General features: G+C 45.8%; 16 non-coding genes across 16 annotated transcripts; all 16 read left to right on the top strand.

Annotated features, from left to right (window-relative positions):
* Positions 1 to 64: 64 nt before the first annotated feature.
* Positions 65 to 255, top strand: LOC141218113 (U2 spliceosomal RNA). The gene has a single exon (XR_012286875.1). It is a non-coding gene; the product is annotated as a U2 spliceosomal RNA (small nuclear RNA).
* Positions 256 to 1377: 1122 nt separating this feature from the next.
* LOC141218730 (U2 spliceosomal RNA) lies at positions 1378 to 1568 on the top strand. The gene has a single exon (XR_012287422.1). It is a non-coding gene; the product is annotated as a U2 spliceosomal RNA (small nuclear RNA).
* A 1124-nt stretch (positions 1569 to 2692) lies between these two features.
* Positions 2693 to 2883, top strand: LOC141218276 (U2 spliceosomal RNA). The gene has a single exon (XR_012287029.1). It is a non-coding gene; the product is annotated as a U2 spliceosomal RNA (small nuclear RNA).
* A 1120-nt stretch (positions 2884 to 4003) lies between these two features.
* On the top strand, positions 4004 to 4194 carry LOC141218084 (U2 spliceosomal RNA). Its single transcript, XR_012286847.1, has one exon. It is a non-coding gene; the product is annotated as a U2 spliceosomal RNA (small nuclear RNA).
* A 1125-nt stretch (positions 4195 to 5319) lies between these two features.
* On the top strand, positions 5320 to 5510 carry LOC141218300 (U2 spliceosomal RNA). The gene has a single exon (XR_012287054.1). It is a non-coding gene; the product is annotated as a U2 spliceosomal RNA (small nuclear RNA).
* A 1123-nt stretch (positions 5511 to 6633) lies between these two features.
* Positions 6634 to 6824, top strand: LOC141218728 (U2 spliceosomal RNA). Its single transcript, XR_012287419.1, has one exon. It is a non-coding gene; the product is annotated as a U2 spliceosomal RNA (small nuclear RNA).
* A 1122-nt stretch (positions 6825 to 7946) lies between these two features.
* Positions 7947 to 8137, top strand: LOC141218290 (U2 spliceosomal RNA). Its single transcript, XR_012287044.1, has one exon. It is a non-coding gene; the product is annotated as a U2 spliceosomal RNA (small nuclear RNA).
* Positions 8138 to 9256: 1119 nt separating this feature from the next.
* On the top strand, positions 9257 to 9447 carry LOC141218727 (U2 spliceosomal RNA). The gene has a single exon (XR_012287418.1). It is a non-coding gene; the product is annotated as a U2 spliceosomal RNA (small nuclear RNA).
* A 1121-nt stretch (positions 9448 to 10568) lies between these two features.
* Positions 10569 to 10759, top strand: LOC141218726 (U2 spliceosomal RNA). The gene has a single exon (XR_012287417.1). It is a non-coding gene; the product is annotated as a U2 spliceosomal RNA (small nuclear RNA).
* A 1121-nt stretch (positions 10760 to 11880) lies between these two features.
* LOC141218724 (U2 spliceosomal RNA) lies at positions 11881 to 12071 on the top strand. Its single transcript, XR_012287416.1, has one exon. It is a non-coding gene; the product is annotated as a U2 spliceosomal RNA (small nuclear RNA).
* Positions 12072 to 13193: 1122 nt separating this feature from the next.
* Positions 13194 to 13384, top strand: LOC141218723 (U2 spliceosomal RNA). Its single transcript, XR_012287415.1, has one exon. It is a non-coding gene; the product is annotated as a U2 spliceosomal RNA (small nuclear RNA).
* A 1120-nt stretch (positions 13385 to 14504) lies between these two features.
* On the top strand, positions 14505 to 14695 carry LOC141218722 (U2 spliceosomal RNA). The gene has a single exon (XR_012287414.1). It is a non-coding gene; the product is annotated as a U2 spliceosomal RNA (small nuclear RNA).
* Positions 14696 to 15815: 1120 nt separating this feature from the next.
* LOC141218721 (U2 spliceosomal RNA) lies at positions 15816 to 16006 on the top strand. The gene has a single exon (XR_012287413.1). It is a non-coding gene; the product is annotated as a U2 spliceosomal RNA (small nuclear RNA).
* Positions 16007 to 17127: 1121 nt separating this feature from the next.
* On the top strand, positions 17128 to 17318 carry LOC141218720 (U2 spliceosomal RNA). The gene has a single exon (XR_012287412.1). It is a non-coding gene; the product is annotated as a U2 spliceosomal RNA (small nuclear RNA).
* A 1120-nt stretch (positions 17319 to 18438) lies between these two features.
* On the top strand, positions 18439 to 18629 carry LOC141218719 (U2 spliceosomal RNA). The gene has a single exon (XR_012287411.1). It is a non-coding gene; the product is annotated as a U2 spliceosomal RNA (small nuclear RNA).
* A 1117-nt stretch (positions 18630 to 19746) lies between these two features.
* On the top strand, positions 19747 to 19937 carry LOC141218718 (U2 spliceosomal RNA). Its single transcript, XR_012287410.1, has one exon. It is a non-coding gene; the product is annotated as a U2 spliceosomal RNA (small nuclear RNA).
* Positions 19938 to 22068: the final 2131 nt, after the last annotated feature.

The following is a 22068-nucleotide window of genomic DNA, read 5'->3' as shown; positions in this document are numbered from 1 at the left end:
CATCTCCACAAATGGACTTTTCAGAATCCTTGGGTGGCACCGTAGTCGGAAACCAATTCTGGTTATCGCTTCTCAGCCTTTTGGCTAAGATCAAGTGTAGTATCTGTTCTTATCAGTTTAATATCTGATACGTCCCCTATCTGGGGACCATATATTAAATGGATTTTTAGAACAGGGAGATGGAAAAAGAGCTTGCTCTGTCCACTCCACGCATTGACCTGGTATTGCAGTATCTCCAGGACCGGTGCACCCCTTCTTTAATGCAGTTTCTAAAATCAGAAAGAATTGAATTCAATGCTTTTTGTTCATTTTGCTTGTTTGTCGGATTTTGGGATGGACTCTTTGGCTTTGCTTTTCTTCTCCTCATTGGATTTTTCATGTTAAAAGTTGCAGAAGCCAGATGACAAGCTCATTTTGGTTCAACTTCAGCAACTGTGCATTGCATTGCCATGTAATGTAATGTAATGCAATGCTATCTATCTAGCTCTCCCTCTATACTTCCTTTTGGATAAACAGACATATTAGGCAAGCATTTTGGAGCTTTCACCTAAATAACTACAGGTGGTGAGATAAGCTGCACAATATAATTGACCTTTCAGTATATTGTTGCACACACACCATCTATTTAGCAAATGCCCTTGTTATCAACAGCAGCCTTTTAAACTCACCTGAGCTAACAGGTATGTGAGCTGGTTACTCTGCTGCGCTTAAAATTTCTTTTTTGGTTTGCTACAATGCCTTTTCTGAAACGTTGTCTCCCTCTGCTGGAACACTGACTTCTTTCATTTAATGCCTGCAGACTATAAAAGAGAAACCAACCCAAAAAGTTTGGTTGATTAGTCTGTGGCATTCTTTTAAACTGTTGCTTATGGCGGTCTCTGTGAGCTTCTCAGTGACATTCAGCCATCCAGGTATCCCGCCTGCAGTAGACGGAATGTGGCAATGGAACGCTGGCTGCGCGTGTCATAATAGGCTCTGAGCCTTTATATACCTGCGCACAGCAGCAGCCACCTTCAGTCTGCTGCTGGACAGCCAGCAGCAGCAGCAGCAGGAGAGGTAATTAATCAGCAACCCTCCTGCTAAGGGTAGACAGCTGCTCGTTCCACCCCCCCCCCCCGCCTTAATTGGTTCTCCTCCCTTCCAACGGTGTTGAGGCGGGTGGGAACAGCCGGGGGTTGAGGGTACTGTGCTAAAAGAGGTGGAGTTATGCAGATCTAAAACGCGTGGATTGCAGCAGCAGCAAGCCGAAAAGTGCAGGCATGTGAGGGATCTAGAGGTTGACAGCATGTCTTCTTAACGGGAGTCCAGGTGGCCATCTCCACAAATGGACTTTTCAGAATCCTTGGGTGGCACCGTAGTCGGAAACCAATTCTGGTTATCGCTTCTCGGCCTTTTGGCTAAGATCAAGTGTAGTATCTGTTCTTATCAGTTTAATATCTGATACGTCCCCTATCTGGGGACCATATATTAAATGGATTTTTAGAACAGGGAGATGGAAAAAGAGCTTGCTCTGTCCACTCCACGCATTGACCTGGTATTGCAGTATCTCCAGGACCGGTGCACCCCTTCTTTAATGCAGTTTCTAAAATCAGAAAGAATTGAATTCAATGCTTTTTGTTCATTTTGCTTATTTGTCGGATTTTGGGATGGACTCTTTGGCTTTGCTTTTCTTCTCCTCATTGGATTTTTCATGTTAAAAGTTGCAGAAGCCAGATGACAAGCTCATTTTGGTTCAACTTCAGCAACTGTGCATTGCATTGCCATGTAATGTAATGTAATGCAATGCTATCTATCTAGCTCTCCCTCTATACTTCCTTTTGGATAAACAGACATATTAGGCAAGCATTTTGGAGCTTTCACCTAAATAACTACAGGTGGTGAGATAAGCTGCACAATATAATTGACCTTTCAGTATATTGTTGCACACACACCATCTATTTAGCAAATGCCCTTGTTATCAACAGCAGCCTTTTAAACTCACCTGAGCTAACAGGTATGTGAGCTGGTTACTCTGCTGCGCTTAAAATTTCTTTTTTGGTTTGCTACAATGCCTTTTCTGAAACGTTGTCTCCCTCTGCTGGAACACTGACTTCTTTCATTTAATGCCTGCAGACTATAAAAGAGAAACCAACCCAAAAAGTTTGGTTGATTAGTCTGTGGCATTCTTTTAAACTGTTGCTTATGGCGGTCTCTGTGAGCTTCTCAGTGACATTCAGCCATCCAGGTATCCCGCCTGCAGTAGACGGAATGTGGCAATGGAACGCTGGCTGCGCGTGTCATAATAGGCTCTGAGCCTTTATATACCTGCGCACAGCAGCAGCCACCTTCAGTCTGCTGCTGGACAGCCAGCAGCAGCAGCAGCAGCAGGAGAGGTAATTAATCAGCAACCCTCCTGCTAAGGGTAGACAGCTGCTCGTTCCACCCCCCCCCCCGCCTTAATTGGTTCTCCTCCCTTCCAACGGTGTTGAGGCGGGTGGGAACAGCCGTGGGTTGAGGGTACTGTGCTAAAAGAGGTGGAGTTACGCAGATCTAAAACGCGTGGATTGCAGCAGCAGCAAGCCGAAAAGTGCAGGCATGTGAGGGATCTAGAGGTTGACAGCATGTCTTCTTAACGGGAGTCCAGGTGGCCATCTCCACAAATGGACTTTTCAGAATCCTTGGGTGGCACCGTAGTCGGAAACCAATTCTGGTTATCGCTTCTCGGCCTTTTGGCTAAGATCAAGTGTAGTATCTGTTCTTATCAGTTTAATATCTGATACGTCCCCTATCTCGGGACCATATATTAAATGGATTTTTAGAACAGGGAGATGGAAAAAGAGCTTGCTCTGTCCACTCCACGCATTGACCTGGTATTGCAGTATCTCCAGGACCGGTGCACCCCTTCTTTAATGCAGTTTCTAAAATCAGAAAGAATTGAATTCAATGCTTTTTGTTCATTTTGCTTGTTTGTCGGATTTTGGGATGGACTCTTTGGCTTTGCTTTTCTTCTCCTCATTGGATTTTTCATGTTAAAAGTTGCAGAAGCCAGATGACAAGCACATTTTGGTTCAACTTCAGCAACTGTGCATTGCATTGCCATGTAATGTAATGTAATGCAATGCTATCTATCTAGCTCTCCCTCTATACTTCCTTTTGGATAAACAGACATATTAGGCAAGCATTTTGGAGCTTTCACCTAAATAACTACAGGTGGTGAGATAAGCTGCACAATATAATTGACCTTTCAGTATATTGTTGCACACACACCATCTATTTAGCAAATGCCCTTGTTATCAACAGCAGCCTTTTAAACTCACCTGAGCTAACAGGTATGTGAGCTGGTTACTCTGCTGCGCTTAAAATTTCTATTTTGGTTTGCTACAATGCCTTTTCTGAAACGTTGTCTCCCTCTGCTGGAACACTGACTTCTTTCATTTAATGCCTGCAGACTATAAAAGAGAAACCAACCCAAAAAGTTTGGTTGATTAGTCTGTGGCATTCTTTTAAACTGTTGCTTATGGCGGTCTCTGTGAGCTTCTCAGTGACATTCAGCCATCCAGGTATCCCGCCTGCAGTAGACGGAATGTGGCAATGGAACGCTGGCTGCGCGTGTCTTAATAGGCTCTGAGCCTTTATATACCTGCGCACAGCAGCAGCCACCTTCAGTCTGCTGCTGGACAGCCAGCAGCAGCAGCAGCAGGAGAGGTAATTAATCAGCAACCCTCCTGCTAAGGGTAGACAGCTGCTCGTTTCACCCCCCCCCCGCCTTAATTTGTTCTCCTCCCTTCCAACGGTGTTGAGGCGGGTGGGAACAGCCGGGGGTTGAGGGTACTGTGCTAAAAGAGGTGGAGTTATGCAGATCTAAAACGCGTGGATTGCAGCAGCAGCAAGCCGAAAAGTGCAGGCATGTGAGGGATCTAGAGGTTGACAGCATGTCTTCTTAACGGGAGTCCAGGTGGCCATCTCCACAAATGGACTTTTCAGAATCCTTGGGTGGCACCGTAGTCGGAAACCAATTCTGGTTATCGCTTCTCGGCCTTTTGGCTAAGATCAAGTGTAGTATCTGTTCTTATCAGTTTAATATCTGATACGTCCCCTATATGGGGACCATATATTAAATGGATTTTTAGAACAGGGAGATGGAAAAAGAGCTTGCTCTGTCCACTCCACGCATTGACCTGGTATTGCAGTATCTCCAGGACCGGTGCACCCCTTCTTTAATGCAGTTTCTAAAATCAGAAAGAATTGAATTCAATGCTTTTTGTTCATTTTGCTTGTTTGTCGGATTTTGGGATGGACTCTTTGGCTTTGCTTTTCTTCTCCTCATTGGATTTTTCATGTTAAAAGTTGCAGAAGCCAGATGACAAGCTCATTTTGGTTCAACTTCAGCAACTGTGCATTGCATTGCCATGTAATGTAATGTAATGCAATGCTATCTATCTAGCTCTCCCTCTATACTTCCTTTTGGATAAACAGACATATTAGGCAAGCATTTTGGAGCTTTCACCTAAATAACTACAGGTGGTGAGATAAGCTGCACAATATAATTGACCTTTCAGTATATTGTTGCACACACACCATCTATTTAGCAAATGCCCTTGTTATCAACAGCAGCCTTTTAAACTCACCTGAGCTAACAGGTATGTGAGCTGGTTACTCTGCTGCGCTTAAAATTTCTTTTTTGGTTTGCTACAATGCCTTTTCTGAAACGTTGTCTCCCTCTGCTGGAACACTGACTTCTTTCATTTAATGCCTGCAGACTATAAAAGAGAAACCAACCCAAAAAGTTTGGTTGATTAGTCTGTGGCATTCTTTTAAACTGTTGCTTATGGCGGTCTCTGTGAGCTTCTCAGTGACATTCAGCCATCCAGGTATCCCGCCTGCAGTAGACGGAATGTGGCAATGGAACGCTGGCTGCGCGTGTCATAATAGGCTCTGAGCCTTTATATACCTGCGCACAGCAGCAGCCACCTTCAGTCTGCTGCTGGACAGCCAGCAGCAGCAGCAGCAGGAGAGGTAATTAATCAGCAACCCTCCTGCTAAGGGTAGACAGCTGCTCGTTCCACCCCCCCCCCCCCCCGCCTTAATTGGTTCTCCTCCCTTCCAACGGTGTTGAGGCGGGTGGGAACAGCCAGGGGTTGAGGGTACTGTGCTAAAAGAGGTGGAGTTATGCAGATCTAAAACGCGTGGATTGCAGCAGCAGCAAGCCGAAAAGTGCAGGCATGTGAGGGATCTAGAGGTTGACAGCATGTCTTCTTAACGGGAGTCCAGGTGGCCATCTCCACAAATGGACTTTTCAGAATCCTTGGGTGGCACCGTAGTCGGAAACCAATTCTGGTTATCGCTTCTCGGCCTTTTGGCTAAGATCAAGTGTAGTATCTGTTCTTATCAGTTTAATATCTGATACGTCCCCTATCTCGGGACCATATATTAAATGGATTTTTAGAACAGGGAGATGGAAAAAGAGCTAGCTCTGTCCACTCCACGCATTGACCTGGTATTGCAGTATCTCCAGGACCGGTGCACCCCTTCTTTAATGCAGTTTCTAAAATCAGAAAGAATTGAATTCAATGCTTTTTGTTCATTTTGCTTGTTTGTCGGATTTTGGGATGGACTCTTTGGCTTTGCTTTTCTTCTCCTCATTGGATTTTCCATGTTAAAAGTTGCAGAAGCCAGATGACAAGCTCATTTTGGTTCAACTTCAGCAACTGTGCATTGCATTGCCATGTAATGTAATGTAATGCAATGCTATCTATCTAGCTCTCCCTCTATACTTCCTTTTGGATAAACAGACATATTAGGCAAGCATTTTGGAGCTTTCACCTAAATAACTACAGGTGGTGAGATAAGCTGCACAATATAATTGACCTTTCAGTATATTGTTGCACACACACCATCTATTTAGCAAATGCCCTTGTTATCAACAGCAGGCTTTTAAACTCACCTGAGCTAACAGGTATGTGAGCTGGTTACTCTGCTGCGCTTAAAATTTCTTTTTTGGTTTGCTACAATGCCTTTTCTGAAACGTTGTCTCCCTCTGCTGGAACACTGACTTCTTTCATTTAATGCCTGCAGACTATAAAAGAGAAACCAACCCAAAAAGTTTGGTTGATTAGTCTGTGGCATTCTTTTAAACTGTTGCTTATGGCGGTCTCTGTGAGCTTCTCAGTGACATTCAGCCATCCAGGTATCCCGCCTGCAGTAGACGGAATGTGGCAATGGAACGCTGGCTGCGCGTGTCATAATAGGCTCTGAGCCTTTATATACCTGCGCACAGCAGCAGCCACCTTCAGTCTGCTGCTGGACAGCCAGCAGCAGCAGCAGCAGGAGAGGTAATTAATCAGCAACCCTCCTGCTAAGGGTAGACAGCTGCTCGTTCCACCCCCCCCCCCCCGCCTTAATTGGTTCTCCTCCCTTCCAACGGTGTTGAGGCGGGTGGGAACAGCCAGGGGTTGAGGGTACTGTGCTAAAAGAGGTGGAGTTATGCAGATCTAAAACGCGTGGATTGCAGCAGCAGCAAGCCGAAAAGTGCAGGCATGTGAGGGATCTAGAGGTTGACAGCATGTCTTCTTAACGGGAGTCCAGGTGGCCATCTCCACAAATGGACTTTTCAGAATCCTTGGGTGGCACCGTAGTCGGAAACCAATTCTGGTTATCGCTTCTCGGCCTTTTGGCTAAGATCAAGTGTAGTATCTGTTCTTATCAGTTTAATATCTGATACGTCCCCTATCTGGGGACCATATATTAAATGGATTTTTAGAACAGGGAGATGGAAAAAGAGCTTGCTCTGTCCACTCCACGCATTGACCTGGTATTGCAGTATCTCCAGGACCGGTGCACCCCTTCTTTAATGCAGTTTCTAAAATCAGAAAGAATTGAATTCAATGCTTTTTGTTCATTTTGCTTGTTTGTCGGATTTTGGGATGGACTCTTTGGCTTTGCTTTTCTTCTCCTCATTGGATTTTTCATGTTAAAAGTTGCAGAAGCCAGATGACAAGCTCATTTTGGTTCAACTTCAGCAACTGTGCATTGCATTGCCATGTAATGTAATGTAATGCAATGCTATCTATCTAGCTCTCCCTCTATACTTCCTTTTGGATAAACAGACATATTAGGCAAGCATTTTGGAGCTTTCACCTAAATAACTACAGGTGGTGAGATAAGCTGCACAATATAATTGACCTTTCAGTATATTGTTGCACACACACCATCTATTTAGCAAATGCCCTTGTTATCAACAGCAGCCTTTTAAACTCACCTGAGCTAACAGGTATGTGAGCTGGTTACTCTGCTGCGCTTAAAATTTCTTTTTTGGTTTGCTACAATGCCTTTTCTGAAACGTTGTCTCCCTCTGCTGGAACACTGACTTCTTTCATTTAATGCCTGCAGACTATAAAAGAGAAACCAACCCAAAAAGTTTGGTTGATTAGTCTGTGGCATTCTTTTAAACTGTTGCTTATGGCGGTCTCTGTGAGCTTCTCAGTGACATTCAGCCATCCAGGTATCCCGCCTGCAGTAGACGGAATGTGGCAATGGAACGCTGGCTGCGCGTGTCATAATAGGCTCTGAGCCTTTATATACCTGCGCACAGCAGCAGCCACCTTCAGTCTGCTGCTGGACAGCCAGCAGCAGCAGCAGCAGGAGAGGTAATTAATCAGCAACCCTCCTGCTAAGGGTAGACAGCTGCTCGTTCCACCCCCCCCCCCCGCCTTAATTGGTTCTCCTCCCTTCCAACGGTGTTGAGGCGGGTGGGAACAGCCGGGGGTTGAGGGTACTGTGCTAAAAGAGGTGGAGTTATGCAGATCTAAAACGCGTGGATTGCAGCAGCAGCAAGCCGAAAAGTGCAGGCATGTGAGGGATCTAGAGGTTGACAGCATGTCTTCTTAACGGGAGTCCAGGTGGCCATCTCCACAAATGGACTTTTCAGAATCCTTGGGTGGCACCGTAGTCGGAAACCAATTCTGGTTATCGCTTCTCGTCCTTTTGGCTAAGATCAAGTGTAGTATCTGTTCTTATCAGTTTAATATCTGATACGTCCCCTATCTGGGGACCATATATTAAATGGATTTTTAGAACAGGGAGATGGAAAAAGAGCTTGCTCTGTCCACTCCACGCATTGACCTGGTATTGCAGTATCTCCAGGACCGGTGCACCCCTTCTTTAATGCAGTTTCTAAAATCAGAAAGAATTGAATTCAATGCTTTTTGTTCATTTTGCTTGTTTGTCGGATTTTGGGATGGACTCTTTGGCTTTGCTTTTCTTCTCCTCATTGGATTTTTCATGTTAAAAGTTGCAGAAGCCAGATGACAAGCTCATTTTGGTTCAACTTCAGCAACTGTGCATTGCATTGCCATGTAATGTAATGTAATGCAATGCTATCTATCTAGCTCTCCCTCTATACTTCCTTTTGGATAAACAGACATATTAGGCAAGCATTTTGGAGCTTTCACCTAAATAACTACAGGTGGTGAGATAAGCTGCACAATATAATTGACCTTTCAGTATATTGTTGCACACACACCATCTATTTAGCAAATGCCCTTGTTATCAACAGCAGCCTTTTAAACTCACCTGAGCTAACAGGTATGTGAGCTGGTTACTCTGCTGCGCTTAAAATTTCTTTTTTGGTTTGCTACAATGCCTTTTCTGAAACGTTGTCTCCCTCTGCTGGAACACTGACTTCTTTCATTTAATGCCTGCAGACTATAAAAGAGAAACCAACCCAAAAAGTTTGGTTGATTAGTCTGTGGCATTCTTTTAAACTGTTGCTTATGGCGGTCTCTGTGAGCTTCTCAGTGACATTCAGCCATCCAGGTATCCCGCCTGCAGTAGACGGAATGTGGCAATGGAACGCTGGCTGCGCGTGTCATAATAGGCTCTGAGCCTTTATATACCTGCGCACAGCAGCAGCCACCTTCAGTCTGCTGCTGGACAGCCAGCAGCAGCAGCAGCAGGAGAGGTAATTAATCAGCAACCCTCCTGCTAAGGGTAGACAGCTGCTCGTTCCACCCCCCCCCGCCTTAATTGGTTCTCCTCCCTTCCAACGGTGTTGAGGCGGGTGGGAACAGCCGGGGGTTGAGGGTACTGTGCTAAAAGAGGTGGAGTTATGCAGATCTAAAACGCGTGGATTGCAGCAGCAGCAAGCCGAAAAGTGCAGGCATGTGAGGGATCTAGAGGTTGACAGCATGTCTTCTTAACGGGAGTCCAGGTGGCCATCTCCACAAATGGACTTTTCAGAATCCTTGGGTGGCACCGTAGTCGGAAACCAATTCTGGTTATCGCTTCTCGGCCTTTTGGCTAAGATCAAGTGTAGTATCTGTTCTTATCAGTTTAATATCTGATACGTCCCCTATCTGGGGACCATATATTAAATGGATTTTTAGAACAGGGAGATGGAAAAAGAGCTTGCTCTGTCCACTCCACGCATTGACCTGGTATTGCAGTATCTCCAGGACCGGTGCACCCCTTCTTTAATGCAGTTTCTAAAATCAGAAAGAATTGAATTCAATGCTTTTTGTTCATTTTGCTTGTTTGTCGGATTTTGGGATGGACTCTTTGGCTTTGCTTTTCTTCTCCTCATTGGATTTTTCATGTTAAAAGTTGCAGAAGCCAGATGACAAGCTCATTTTGGTTCAACTTCAGCAACTGTGCATTGCATTGCCATGTAATGTAATGTAATGCAATGCTATCTATCTAGCTCTCCCTCTATACTTCCTTTTGGATAAACAGACATATTAGGCAAGCATTTTGGAGCTTTCACCTAAATAACTACAGGTGGTGAGATAAGCTGCACAATATAATTGACCTTTCAGTATATTGTTGCACACACACCGTCTATTTAGCAAATGCCCTTGTTATCAACAGCAGCCTTTTAAACTCACCTGAGCTAACAGGTATGTGAGCTGGTTACTCTGCTGCGCTTAAAATTTCTTTTTTGGTTTGCTACAATGCCTTTTCTGAAACGTTGTCTCCCTCTGCTGGAACACTGACTTCTTTCATTTAATGCCTGCAGACTATAAAAGAGAAACCAACCCAAAAAGTTTGGTTGATTAGTCTGTGGCATTCTTTTAAACTGTTGCTTATGGCGGTATCTGTGAGCTTCTCAGTGACATTCAGCCATCCAGGTATCCCGCCTGCAGTAGACGGAATGTGGCAATGGAACGCTGGCTGCGCGTGTCATAATAGGCTCTGAGCCTTTATATACCTGCGCACAGCAGCAGCCACCTTCAGTCTGCTGCTGGACAGCCAGCAGCAGCAGCAGCAGGAGAGGTAATTAATCAGCAACCCTCCTGCTAAGGGTAGACAGCTGCTCGTTTCACTCCCCCCCCCGCCTTAATTGGTTCTCCTCCCTTCCAACGGTGTTGAGGCGGGTGGGAACAGCCGGGGGTTGAGGGTACTGTGCTAAAAGAGGTGGAGTTATGCAGATCTAAAACGCGTGGATTGCAGCAGCAGCAAGCCGAAAAGTGCAGGCATGTGAGGGATCTAGAGGTTGACAGCATGTCTTCTTAACGGGAGTCCAGGTGGCCATCTCCACAAATGGACTTTTCAGAATCCTTGGGTGGCACCGTAGTCGGAAACCAATTCTGGTTATCGCTTCTCGGCCTTTTGGCTAAGATCAAGTGTAGTATCTGTTCTTATCAGTTTAATATCTGATACGTCCCCTATCTGGGGACCATATATTAAATGGATTTTTAGAACAGGGAGATGGAAAAAGAGCTTGCTCTGTCCACTCCACGCATTGACCTGGTATTGCAGTATCTCCAGGACCGGTGCACCCCTTCTTTAATGCAGTTTCTAAAATCAGAAAGAATTGAATTCAATGCTTTTTGTTCATTTTGCTTGTTTGTCGGATTTTGGGATGGACTCTTTGGCTTTGCTTTTCTTCTCCTCATTGGATTTTTCATGTTAAAAGTTGCAGAAGCCAGATGACAAGCTCATTTTGGTTCAACTTCAGCAACTGTGCATTGCATTGCCATGTAATGTAATGTAATGCAATGCTATCTATCTAGCTCTCCCTCTATACTTCCTTTTGGATAAACAGACATATTAGGCAAGCATTTTGGAGCTTTCACCTAAATAACTACAGGTGGTGAGATAAGCTGCACAATATAATTGACCTTTCAGTATATTGTTGCACACACACCATCTATTTAGCAAATGCCCTTGTTATCAACAGCAGCCTTTTAAACTCACCTGAGCTAACAGGTATGTGAGCTGGTTACTCTGCTGCGCTTAAAATTTCTTTTTTGGTTTGCTACAATGCCTTTTCTGAAACGTTGTCTCCCTCTGCTGGAACACTGACTTCTTTCATTTAATGCCTGCAGACTATAAAAGAGAAACCAACCCAAAAAGTTTGGTTGATTAGTCTGTGGCATTCTTTTAAACTGTTGCTTATGGCGGTCTCTGTGAGCTTCTCAGTGACATTCAGCCATCCAGGTATCCCGCCTGCAGTAGACGGAATGTGGCAATGGAACGCTGGCTGCGCGTGTCATAATAGGCTCTGAGCCTTTATATACCTGCGCACAGCAGCAGCCACCTTCAGTCTGCTGCTGGACAGCCAGCAGCAGCAGCAGCAGGAGAGGTAATTAATCAGCAACCCTCCTGCTAAGGGTAGACAGCTGCTCGTTCCACCCCCCCCCCCGCCTTAATTGGTTCTCCTCCCTTCCAACGGTGTTGAGGCGGGTGGGAACAGCCGGGGGTTGAGGGTACTGTGCTAAAAGAGGTGGAGTTATGCAGATCTAAAACGCGTGGATTGCAGCAGCAGCAAGCCGAAAAGTGCAGGCATGTGAGGGATCTAGAGGTTGACAGCATGTCTTCTTAACGGGAGTCCAGGTGGCCATCTCCACAAATGGACTTTTCAGAATCCTTGGGTGGCACCGTAGTCGGAAACCAATTCTGGTTATCGCTTCTCGGCCTTTTGGCTAAGATCAAGTGTAGTATCTGTTCTTATCAGTTTAATATCTGATACGTCCCCTATCTGGGGACCATATATTAAATGGATTTTTAGAACAGGGAGATGGAAAAAGAGCTTGCTCTGTCCACTCCACGCATTGACCTGGTATTGCAGTATCTCCAGGACCGGTGCACCCCTTCTTTAATGCAGTTTCTAAAATCAGAAAGAATTGAATTCAATGCTTTTTGTTCATTTTGCTTGTTTGTCGGATTTTGGGATGGACTCTTTGGCTTTGCTTTTCTTCTCCTCATTGGATTTTTCATGTTAAAAGTTGCAGAAGCCAGATGACAAGCTCATTTTGGTTCAACTTCAGCAACTGTGCATTGCATTGCCATGTAATGTAATGTAATGCAATGCTATCTATCTAGCTCTCCCTCTATACTTCCTTTTGGATAAACAGACATATTAGGCAAGCATTTTGGAGCTTTCACCTAAATAACTACAGGTGGTGAGATAAGCTGCACAATATAATTGACCTTTCAGTATATTGTTGCACACACACCATCTATTTAGCAAATGCCCTTGTTATCAACAGCAGCCTTTTAAACTCACCTGAGCTAACAGGTATGTGAGCTGGTTACTCTGCTGCGCTTAAAATTTCTTTTTTGGTTTGCTACAATGCCTTTTCTGAAACGTTGTCTCCCTCTGCTGGAACACTGACTTCTTTCATTTAATGCCTGCAGACTATAAAAGAGAAACCAACCCAAAAAGTTTGGTTGATTAGTCTGTGGCATTCTTTTAAACTGTTGCTTATGGCGGTCTCTGTGAGCTTCTCAGTGACATTCAGCCATCCAGGTATCCCGCCTGCAGTAGACGGAATGTGGCAATGGAACGCTGGCTGCGCGTGTCATAATAGGCTCTGAGCCTTTATATACCTGCGCACAGCAGCAGCCACCTTCAGTCTGCTGCTGGACAGCCAGCAGCAGCAGCAGCAGGAGAGGTAATTAATCAGCAACCCTCCTGCTAAGGGTAGACAGCTGCTCGTTCCACCCCCCCCCCCCGCCTTAATTGGTTCTCCTCCCTTCCAACGGTGTTGAGGCGGGTGGGAACAGCCGGGGGTTGAGGGTACTGTGCTAAAAGAGGTGGAGTTATGCAGATCTAAAACGCGTGGATTGCAGCAGCAGCAAGCCGAAAAGTGCAGGCATGTGAGGGATCTAGAGGTTGACAGCATGTCTTCTTAACGGGAGTCCAGGTGGCCATCTCCACAAATGGACTTTTCAGAATCCTTGGGTGGCACCGTAGTCGGAAACCAATTCTGGTTATCGCTTCTCGGCCTTTTGGCTAAGATCAAGTGTAGTATCTGTTCTTATCAGTTTAATATCTGATACGTCCCCTATCTGGGGACCATATATTAAATGGATTTTTAGAACAGGGAGATGGAAAAAGAGCTTGCTCTGTCCACTCCACGCATTGACCTGGTATTGCAGTATCTCCAGGACCGGTGCACCCCTTCTATAATGCAGTTTCTAAAATCAGAAAGAATTGAATTCAATGCTTTTTGTTCATTTTGCTTGTTTGTCGGATTTTGCGATGGACTCTTTGGCTTTGCTTTTCTTCTCCTCATTGGATTTTTCATGTTAAAAGTTGCAGAAGCCAGATGACAAGCTCATTTTGGTTCAACTTCAGCAACTGTGCATTGCATTGCCATGTAATGTAATGTAATGCAATGCTATCTATCTAGCTCTCCCTCTATACTTCCTTTTGGATAAACAGACATATTAGGCAAGCATTTTGGAGCTTTCACCTAAATAACTACAGGTGGTGAGATAAGCTGCACAATATAATTGACCTTTCAGTATATTGTTGCACACACACCATCTATTTAGCAAATGCCCTTGTTATCAACAGCAGCCTTTTAAACTCACCTGAGCTAACAGGTATGTGAGCTGGTTACTCTGCTGCGCTTAAAATTTCTTTTTTGGTTTGCTACAATGCCTTTTCTGAAACGTTGTCTCCCTCTGCTGGAACACTGACTTCTTTCATTTAATGCCTGCAGACTATAAAAGAGAAACCAACCCAAAAAGTTTGGTTGATTAGTCTGTGGCATTCTTTTAAACTGTTGCTTATGGCGGTCTCTGTGAGCTTCTCAGTGACATTCAGCCATCCAGGTATCCCGCCTGCAGTAGACGGAATGTGGCAATGGAACGCTGGCTGCGCATGTCATAATAGGCTCTGAGCCTTTATATACCTGCGCACAGCAGCAGCCACCTTCAGTCTGCTGCTGGACAGCCAGCAGCAGCAGCAACAGGAGAGGTAATTAATCAGCAACCCTCCTGCTAAGGGTAGACAGCTGCTCGTTCCACCCCCCCCCCGCCTTAATTGGTTCTCCTCCCTTCCAACGGTGTTGAGGCGGGTGGGAACAGCCGGGGGTTGAGGGTACTGTGCTAAAAGAGGTGGAGTTATGCAGATCTAAAACGCGTGGATTGCAGCAGCAGCAAGCCGAAAAGTGCAGGCATGTGAGGGATCTAGAGGTTGACAGCATGTCTTCTTAACGGGAGTCCAGGTGGCCATCTCCACAAATGGACTTTTCAGAATCCTTGGGTGGCACCGTAGTCGGAAACCAATTCTGGTTATCGCTTCTCGGCCTTTTGGCTAAGATCAAGTGTAGTATCTGTTCTTATCAGTTTAATATCTGATACGTCCCCTATCTGGGGACCATATATTAAATGGATTTTTAGAACAGGGAGATGGAAAAAGAGCTTGCTCTGTCCACTCCACGCATTGACCTGGTATTGCAGTATCTCCAGGACCGGTGCACCCCTTCTTTAATGCAGTTTCTAAAATCAGAAAGAATTGAATTCAATGCTTTTTGTTCATTTTGCTTGTTTGTCGGATTTTGGGATGGACTCTTTGGCTTTGCTTTTCTTCTCCTCATTGGATTTTTCATGTTAAAAGTTGCAGAAGCCAGATGACAAGCTCATTTTGGTTCAACTTCAGCAACTGTGCATTGCATTGCCATGTAATGTAATGTAATGCAATGCTATCTATCTAGCTCTCCCTCTATACTTCCTTTTGGATAAACAGACATATTAGGCAAGCATTTTGGAGCTTTCACCTAAATAACTACAGGTGGTGAGATAAGCTGCACAATATAATTGACCTTTCAGTATATTGTTGCACACACACCATCTATTTAGCAAATGCCCTTGTTATCAACAGCAGCCTTTTAAACTCACCTGAGCTAACAGGTATGTGAGCTGGTTACTCTGCTGCGCTTAAAATTTCTTTTTTGGTTTGCTACAATGCCTTTTCTGAAACGTTGTCTCCCTCTGCTGGAACACTGACTTCTTTCATTTAATGCCTGCAGACTATAAAAGAGAAACCAACCCAAAAAGTTTGGTTGATTAGTCTGTGGCATTCTTTTAAACTGTTGCTTATGGCGGTCTCTGTGAGCTTCTCAGTGACATTCAGCCATCCAGGTATCCCGCCTGCAGTAGACGGAATGTGGCAATGGAACGCTGGCTGCGCGTGTCATAATAGGCTCTGAGCCTTTATATACCTGCGCACAGCAGCAGCCACCTTCAGTCTGCTGCTGGACAGCCAGCAGCAGCAGCAGCAGGAGAGGTAATTAATCAGCAACCCTCCTGCTAAGGGTAGACAGCTGCTCGATCCACCCCCCCCCCGCCTTAATTGGTTCTCCTCCCTTCCAACGGTGTTGAGGCGGGTGGGAACAGCCGGGGGTTGAGGGTACTGTGCTAAAAGAGGTGGAGTTATGCAGATCTAAAACGCGTGGATTGCAGCAGCAGCAAGCCGAAAAGTGCAGGCATGTGAGGGATCTAGAGGTTGACAGCATGTCTTCTTAACGGGAGTCCAGGTGGCCATCTCCACAAATGAACTTTTCAGAATCCTTGGGTGGCACCGTAGTCGGAAACCAATTCTGGTTATCGCTTCTCGGCCTTTTGGCTAAGATCAAGTGTAGTATCTGTTCTTATCAGTTTAATATCTGATACGTCCCCTATCTGGGGACCATATATTAAATGGATTTTTAGAACAGGGAGATGGAAAAAGAGCTTGCTCTGTCCACTCCACGCATTGACCTGGTATTGCAGTATCTCCAGGACCGGTGCACCCCTTCTTTAATGCAGTTTCTAAAATCAGAAAGAATTGAATTCAATGCTTTTTGTTCATTTTGCTTGTTTGTCGGATTTTGGGATGGACTCTTTGGCTTTGCTTTTCTTCTCCTCATTGGATTTTTCATGTTAAAAGTTGCAGAAGCCAGATGACAAGCTCATTTTGGTTAAACTTCAGCAACTGTGCATTGCATTGCCATGTAATGTAATGTAATGCAATGCTATCTATCTAGCTCTCCCTCTATACTTCCTTTTGGATAAACAGACATATTAGGCAAGCATTTTGGAGCTTTCACCTAAATAACTACAGGTGGTGAGATAAGCTGCACAATATAATTGACCTTTCAGTATATTGTTGCACACACACCATCTATTTAGCAAATGCCCTTGTTATCAACAGCAGCCTTTTAAACTCACCAGAGCTAACAGGTATGTGAGCTGGTTACTCTGCTGCGCTTAAAATTTCTTTTTTGGTTTGCTACAATGCCTTTTCTGAAACGTTGTCTCCCTCTGCTGGAACACTGACTTCTTTCATTTAATGCCTGCAGACTATAAAAGAGAAACCAACCCAAAAAGTTTGGTTGATTAGTCTGTGGCATTCTTTTAAACTGTTGCTTATGGCGGTCTCTGTGAGCTTCTCAGTGACATTCAGCCATCCAGGTATCCCGCCTGCAGTAGACGGAATGTGGCAATGGAACGCTGGCTGCGCGTGTCATAATAGGCTCTGAGCCTTTATATACCTGCGCACAGCAGTAGCCACCTTCAGTCTGCTGCTGGACAGCCAGCAGCAGCAGCAGCAGGAGAGGTAATTAATCAGCAACCCTCCTGCTAAGGGTAGACAGCTGCTCGTTCCACCCCCCCCCCCGCCTTAATTGGTTCTCCTCCCTTCCAACGGTGTTGAGGCGGGTGGGAACAGCCGGGGGTTGAGGGTACTGTGCTAAAAGAGGTGGAGTTATGCAGATCTAAAACGCGTGGATTGCAGCAGCAGCAAGCCGAAAAGTGCAGGCATGTGAGGGATCTAGAGGTTGACAGCATGTCTTCTTAACGGGAGTCCAGGTGGCCATCTCCACAAATGGACTTTTCAGAATCCTTGGGTGGCACCGTAGTCGGAAACCAATTCTGGTTATCGCTTCTCGGCCTTTTGGCTAAGATCAAGTGTAGTATCTGTTCTTATCAGTTTAATATCTGATACGTCCCCTATCTGGGGACCATATATTAAATGGATTTTTAGAACAGGGAGATGGAAAAAGAGCTTGCTCTGTCCACTCCACGCATTGACCTGGTATTGCAGTATCTCCAGGACCGGTGCACCCCTTCTTTAATGCAGTTTCTAAAATCAGAAAGAATTGAATTCAATGCTTTTTGTTCATTTTGCTTGTTTGTCGGATTTTGGGATGGACTCTTTGGCTTTGCTTTTCTTCTCCTCATTGGATTTTTCATGTTAAAAGTTGCAGAAGCCAGATGACAAGCTCATTTTGGTTCAACTTCAGCAACTGTGCATTGCATTGCCATGTAATGTAATGTAATGCAATGCTATCTATCTAGCTCTCCCTCTATACTTCCTTTTGGATAAACAGACATATTAGGCAAGCATTTTGGAGCTTTCACCTAAATAACTACAGGTGGTGAGATAAGCTGCACAATATAATTGACCTTTCAGTATATTGTTGCACACACACCATCTATTTAGCAAATGCCCTTGTTATCAACAGCAGCCTTTTAAACTCACCTGAGCTAACAGGTATGTGAGCTGGTTACTCTGCTGCGCTTAAAATTTCTTTTTTGGTTTGCTACAATGCCTTTTCTGAAGCGTTGTCTCCCTCTGCTGGAACACTGACTTCTTTCATTTAATGCCTGCAGACTATAAAAGAGAAACCAACCCAAAAAGTTTGGTTGATTAGTCTGTGGCATTCTTTTAAACTGTTGCTTATGGCGGTCTCTGTGAGCTTCTCAGTGACATTCAGCCATCCAGGTATCCCGCCTGCAGTAGACGGAATGTGGCAATGGAACGCTGGCTGCGCGTGTCATAATAGGCTCTGAGCCTTTATATACCTGCGCACAGCAGCAGCCACCTTCAGTCTGCTGCTGGACAGCCAGCAGCAGCAGCAGCAGGAGAGGTAATTAATCAGCAACCCTCCTGCTAAGGGTAGACAGCTGCTCGTTCCACCCCCCCCCCGCCTTAATTGGTTCTCCTCCCTTCCAACGGTGTTGAGGCGGGTGGGAACAGCCGGGGGTTGAGGGTACTGTGCTAAAAGAGGTGGAGTTATGCAGATCTAAAACGCGTGGATTGCAGCAGCAGCAAGCCGAAAAGTGCAGGCATGTGAGGGATCTAGAGGTTGACAGCATGTCTTCTTAACGGGAGTCCAGGTGGCCATCTCCACAAATGGACTTTTCAGAATCCTTGGGTGGCACCGTAGTCGGAAACCAATTCTGGTTATCGCTTCTCGGCCTTTTGGCTAAGATCAAGTGTAGTATCTGTTCTTATCAGTTTAATATCTGATACGTCCCCTATCTGGGGACCATATATTAAATGGATTTTTAGAACAGGGAGATGGAAAAAGAGCTTGCTCTGTCCACTCCACGCATTGACCTGGTATTGCAGTATCTCCAGGACCGGTGCACCCCTTCTTTAATGCAGTTTCTAAAATCAGAAAGAATTGAATTCAATGCTTTTTGTTCATTTTGCTTGTTTGTCGGATTTTAGGATGGACTCTTTGGCTTTGCTTTTCTTCTCCTCATTGGATTTTTCATGTTAAAAGTTGCAGAAGCCAGATGACAAGCTCATTTTGGTTCAACTTCAGCAACTGTGCATTGCATTGCCATGTAATGTAATGTAATGCAATGCTATCTATCTAGCTCTCCCTCTATACTTCCTTTTGGATAAACAGACATATTAGGCAAGCATTTTGGAGCTTTCACCTAAATAACTACAGGTGGTGAGATAAGCTGCACAATATAATTGACCTTTCAGTATATTGTTGCACACACACCATCTATTTAGCAAATGCCCTTGTTATCAACAGCAGCCTTTTAAACTCACCTGAGCTAACAGGTATGTGAGCTGGTTACTCTGCTGCGCTTAAAATTTCTTTTTTGGTTTGCTACAATGCCTTTTCTGAAACGTTGTCTCCCTCTGCTGGAACACTGACTTCTTTCATTTAATGCCTGCAGACTATAAAAGAGAAACCAACCCAAAAAGTTTGGTTGATTAGTCTGTGGCATTCTTTTAAACTGTTGCTTATGGCGGTCTCTGTGAGCTTCTCAGTGACATTCAGCCATCCAGGTATCCCGCCTGCAGTAGACGGAATGTGGCAATGGAACGCTGGCTGCGCGTGTCATAATAGGCTCTGAGCCTTTATATACCTGCGCACAGCAGCAGCCACCTTCAGTCTGCTGCTGGACAGCCAGCAGCAGCAGCAGGAGAGGTAATTAATCAGCAACCCTCCTGCTAAGGGTAGACAGCTGCTCGTTCCACCCCCCCCCCGCCTTAATTGGTTCTCCTCCCTTCCAACGGTGTTGAGGCGGGTGGGAACAGCCGGGGGTTGAGGGTACTGTGCTAAAAGAGGTGGAGTTATGCAGATCTAAAACGCGTGGATTGCAGCAGCAGCAAGCCGAAAAGTGCAGGCATGTGAGGGATCTAGAGGTTGACAGCATGTCTTCTTAACGGGAGTCCAGGTGGCCATCTCCACAAATGGACTTTTCAGAATCCTTGGGTGGCACCGTAGTCGGAAACCAATTCTGGTTATCGCTTCTCGGCCTTTTGGCTAAGATCAAGTGTAGTATCTGTTCTTATCAGTTTAATATCTGATACGTCCCCTATCTGGGGACCATATATTAAATGGATTTTTAGAACAGGGAGATGGAAAAAGAGCTTGCTCTGTCCACTCCACGCATTGACCTGGTATTGCAGTATCTCCAGGACCGGTGCACCCCTTCTTTAATGCAGTTTCTAAAATCAGAAAGAATTGAATTCAATGCTTTTTGTTCATTTTGCTTGTTTGTCGGATTTTGGGATGGACTCTTTGGCTTTGCTTTTCTTCTCCTCATTGGATTTTTCATGTTAAAAGTTGCAGAAGCCAGATGACAAGCTCATTTTGGTTCAACTTCAGCAACTGTGCATTGCATTGCCATGTAATGTAATGTAATGCAATGCTATCTATCTAGCTCTCCCTCTATACTTCCTTTTGGATAAACAGACATATTAGGCAAGTGACGCGCCCCTGGGCCTGTGTCGCGCTGCGTTGCGCACGCGGGAGCTTACCCGGAGCCGGATCAGTGGAGGGTTGTAGTCTCGTGGCGGTGACCCGGTCCGTGCCCAGGGAGTCAAACTAGACGGCAGTCTATTAGTAGTAAATAGTTGATGACTACGCCACCCGTTGAGTGCAGCCAGGGAGCTGCTGCTGCGGGGCAGACCGCTGAGGCCGATGGTAGGATTATGCAGCGTGATAGTATAACCCCCAACGGGAGGGGTATGGCCTCAGGGCAGCCGACGTGGATGATGGGGGTAGCAGGAACCACTCAGAGACGGTACGGTGTAGTTCAGGGTCTTTACTGGTAACAACGATAGACCCTCCTGGAGTACTTGCTAGCGAACGGGGCCTGGTCAGTCCTTGAGCAGATGGGATCTCCCCTGGCCAGGCGTAGTTGTAGGCCTCCCAAACTGACTGTACTCTTCTGGCTACCTTGCTAGAAGCTGATGTAAGTAGCCCACGTCCCTGAGTGTACCGTGTGGTGCTCACCCGTATGGCCGGTGACTCGGGGCCTTCTAATGGCTTCCGCTCCACGATGGCGGTGCTGGTCCCACGCGTGTGACCGTGCCTTCGGGCTTCTGGGCCAGAGGACCTGAAATCCCCTGCCTGACGGATTCTGCTGCTGGGTAGGAGTTAGTCCCCACAGCCTCGGACTCCGGGTCCGGAAAGAAGTCTTCTTAGTCAGGGCGAGCTCTGCAGCTGCCAGCCCCTGACTCCTTGTAACTCTGCTGTTTCCTATGCTGCTTCTTGTCTCTACTCCACTTGTCTCACTCACCCTGCCTCAGCCCCGGGTTTATATAGGGGAAGTCCTTCCCCTCCCAAGACTAGGCAGGAGGTGTAGCATGCACAGGATCCCTGACCAAAGGACCTCCCACCTGCTCTCAGACGTAATATCTCTATCACTGTGGCAACCAGACCCCTGGGGTGTCACATTCCCCCCTAGTGAAATTTAGTACTCCGGGACTAAACATATTTTTTTTTTTTTTTCGAAAAACATAACAAAGTATAACAATAACAATACAATAAGAAAAACACATAAGATGGTTACGGCGTGTCCGCAACCGGGTGCAGTTTTGAAAAGCAAGGTGTCCATTTCACCAAAACAGGGAGACGTAACCAGGTAGGGGCCTGTCCTGCCCCGAGTCCTTAACAGTCTTTAGTCCATCCTGGGTTACGCTCCAACTATGTACAAGGATTCCCGGTAAATCCACCAAGGATTCCTAAAAATAACTGGAAACACAAAATTATACACAAGCAACAAGACACAAAAAAACATAAATAAAACAATTTATACACTTCAAATTCTCCAGCGTGCGGGTAACTGGCCTCTAGTGGCCCTAGTGGACCTACGGAGCTGACTGTCTGGCCCTGAACTACAGGGTGTAGGAGCTGTCAAGGGTAAACTGGGCGGCTGTCTACCGGCTCTTTGTCTCACTAGGGGTACGGCAGGCTCACTATAAGCAGAGGGTTGATTCTCCTGTTCTGCTGGTGTGGAGTCTTCTGCCTCCTGGACCGGCTGTTCTTCCAGCTCTACCCGTTGCTCCGTAGGTTCTTGGGATGGTGGTTGGAGGAAGGTGAGTACGGGTACCACAACTGCACCATTGACTTGAGTCCAAGACCGAGGGAAGTCCCCGAGCACGGTACTAACCATATCTTCCCTTTCTTCCGCGGGTCGATGGTCTTCTTGTTCCTCTTCAGGGTTCCTCAGTTGTTCGGGACACTTCTTCAGGTGGTCCCGGGATACAATGGCTGTGGTTTCCCCTCCGTCTTTACTGATGGTACAGACCTTCGGGTTCTCGTGGCTTGAGGGCAGTAC

This window comes from Phyllobates terribilis, unplaced genomic scaffold (genome assembly GCF_046119375.1).
Source record: "Phyllobates terribilis strain yellow unplaced genomic scaffold, ASM4611937v1 Scaffold_249__1_contigs__length_2872098, whole genome shotgun sequence".
In the NCBI taxonomy this organism is placed as follows: domain Eukaryota; kingdom Metazoa; phylum Chordata; class Amphibia; order Anura; family Dendrobatidae; genus Phyllobates; species Phyllobates terribilis.
Note: the sequence above shows the minus strand (reverse complement) of the source record. Positions and strands in the feature narration are given on the sequence as shown.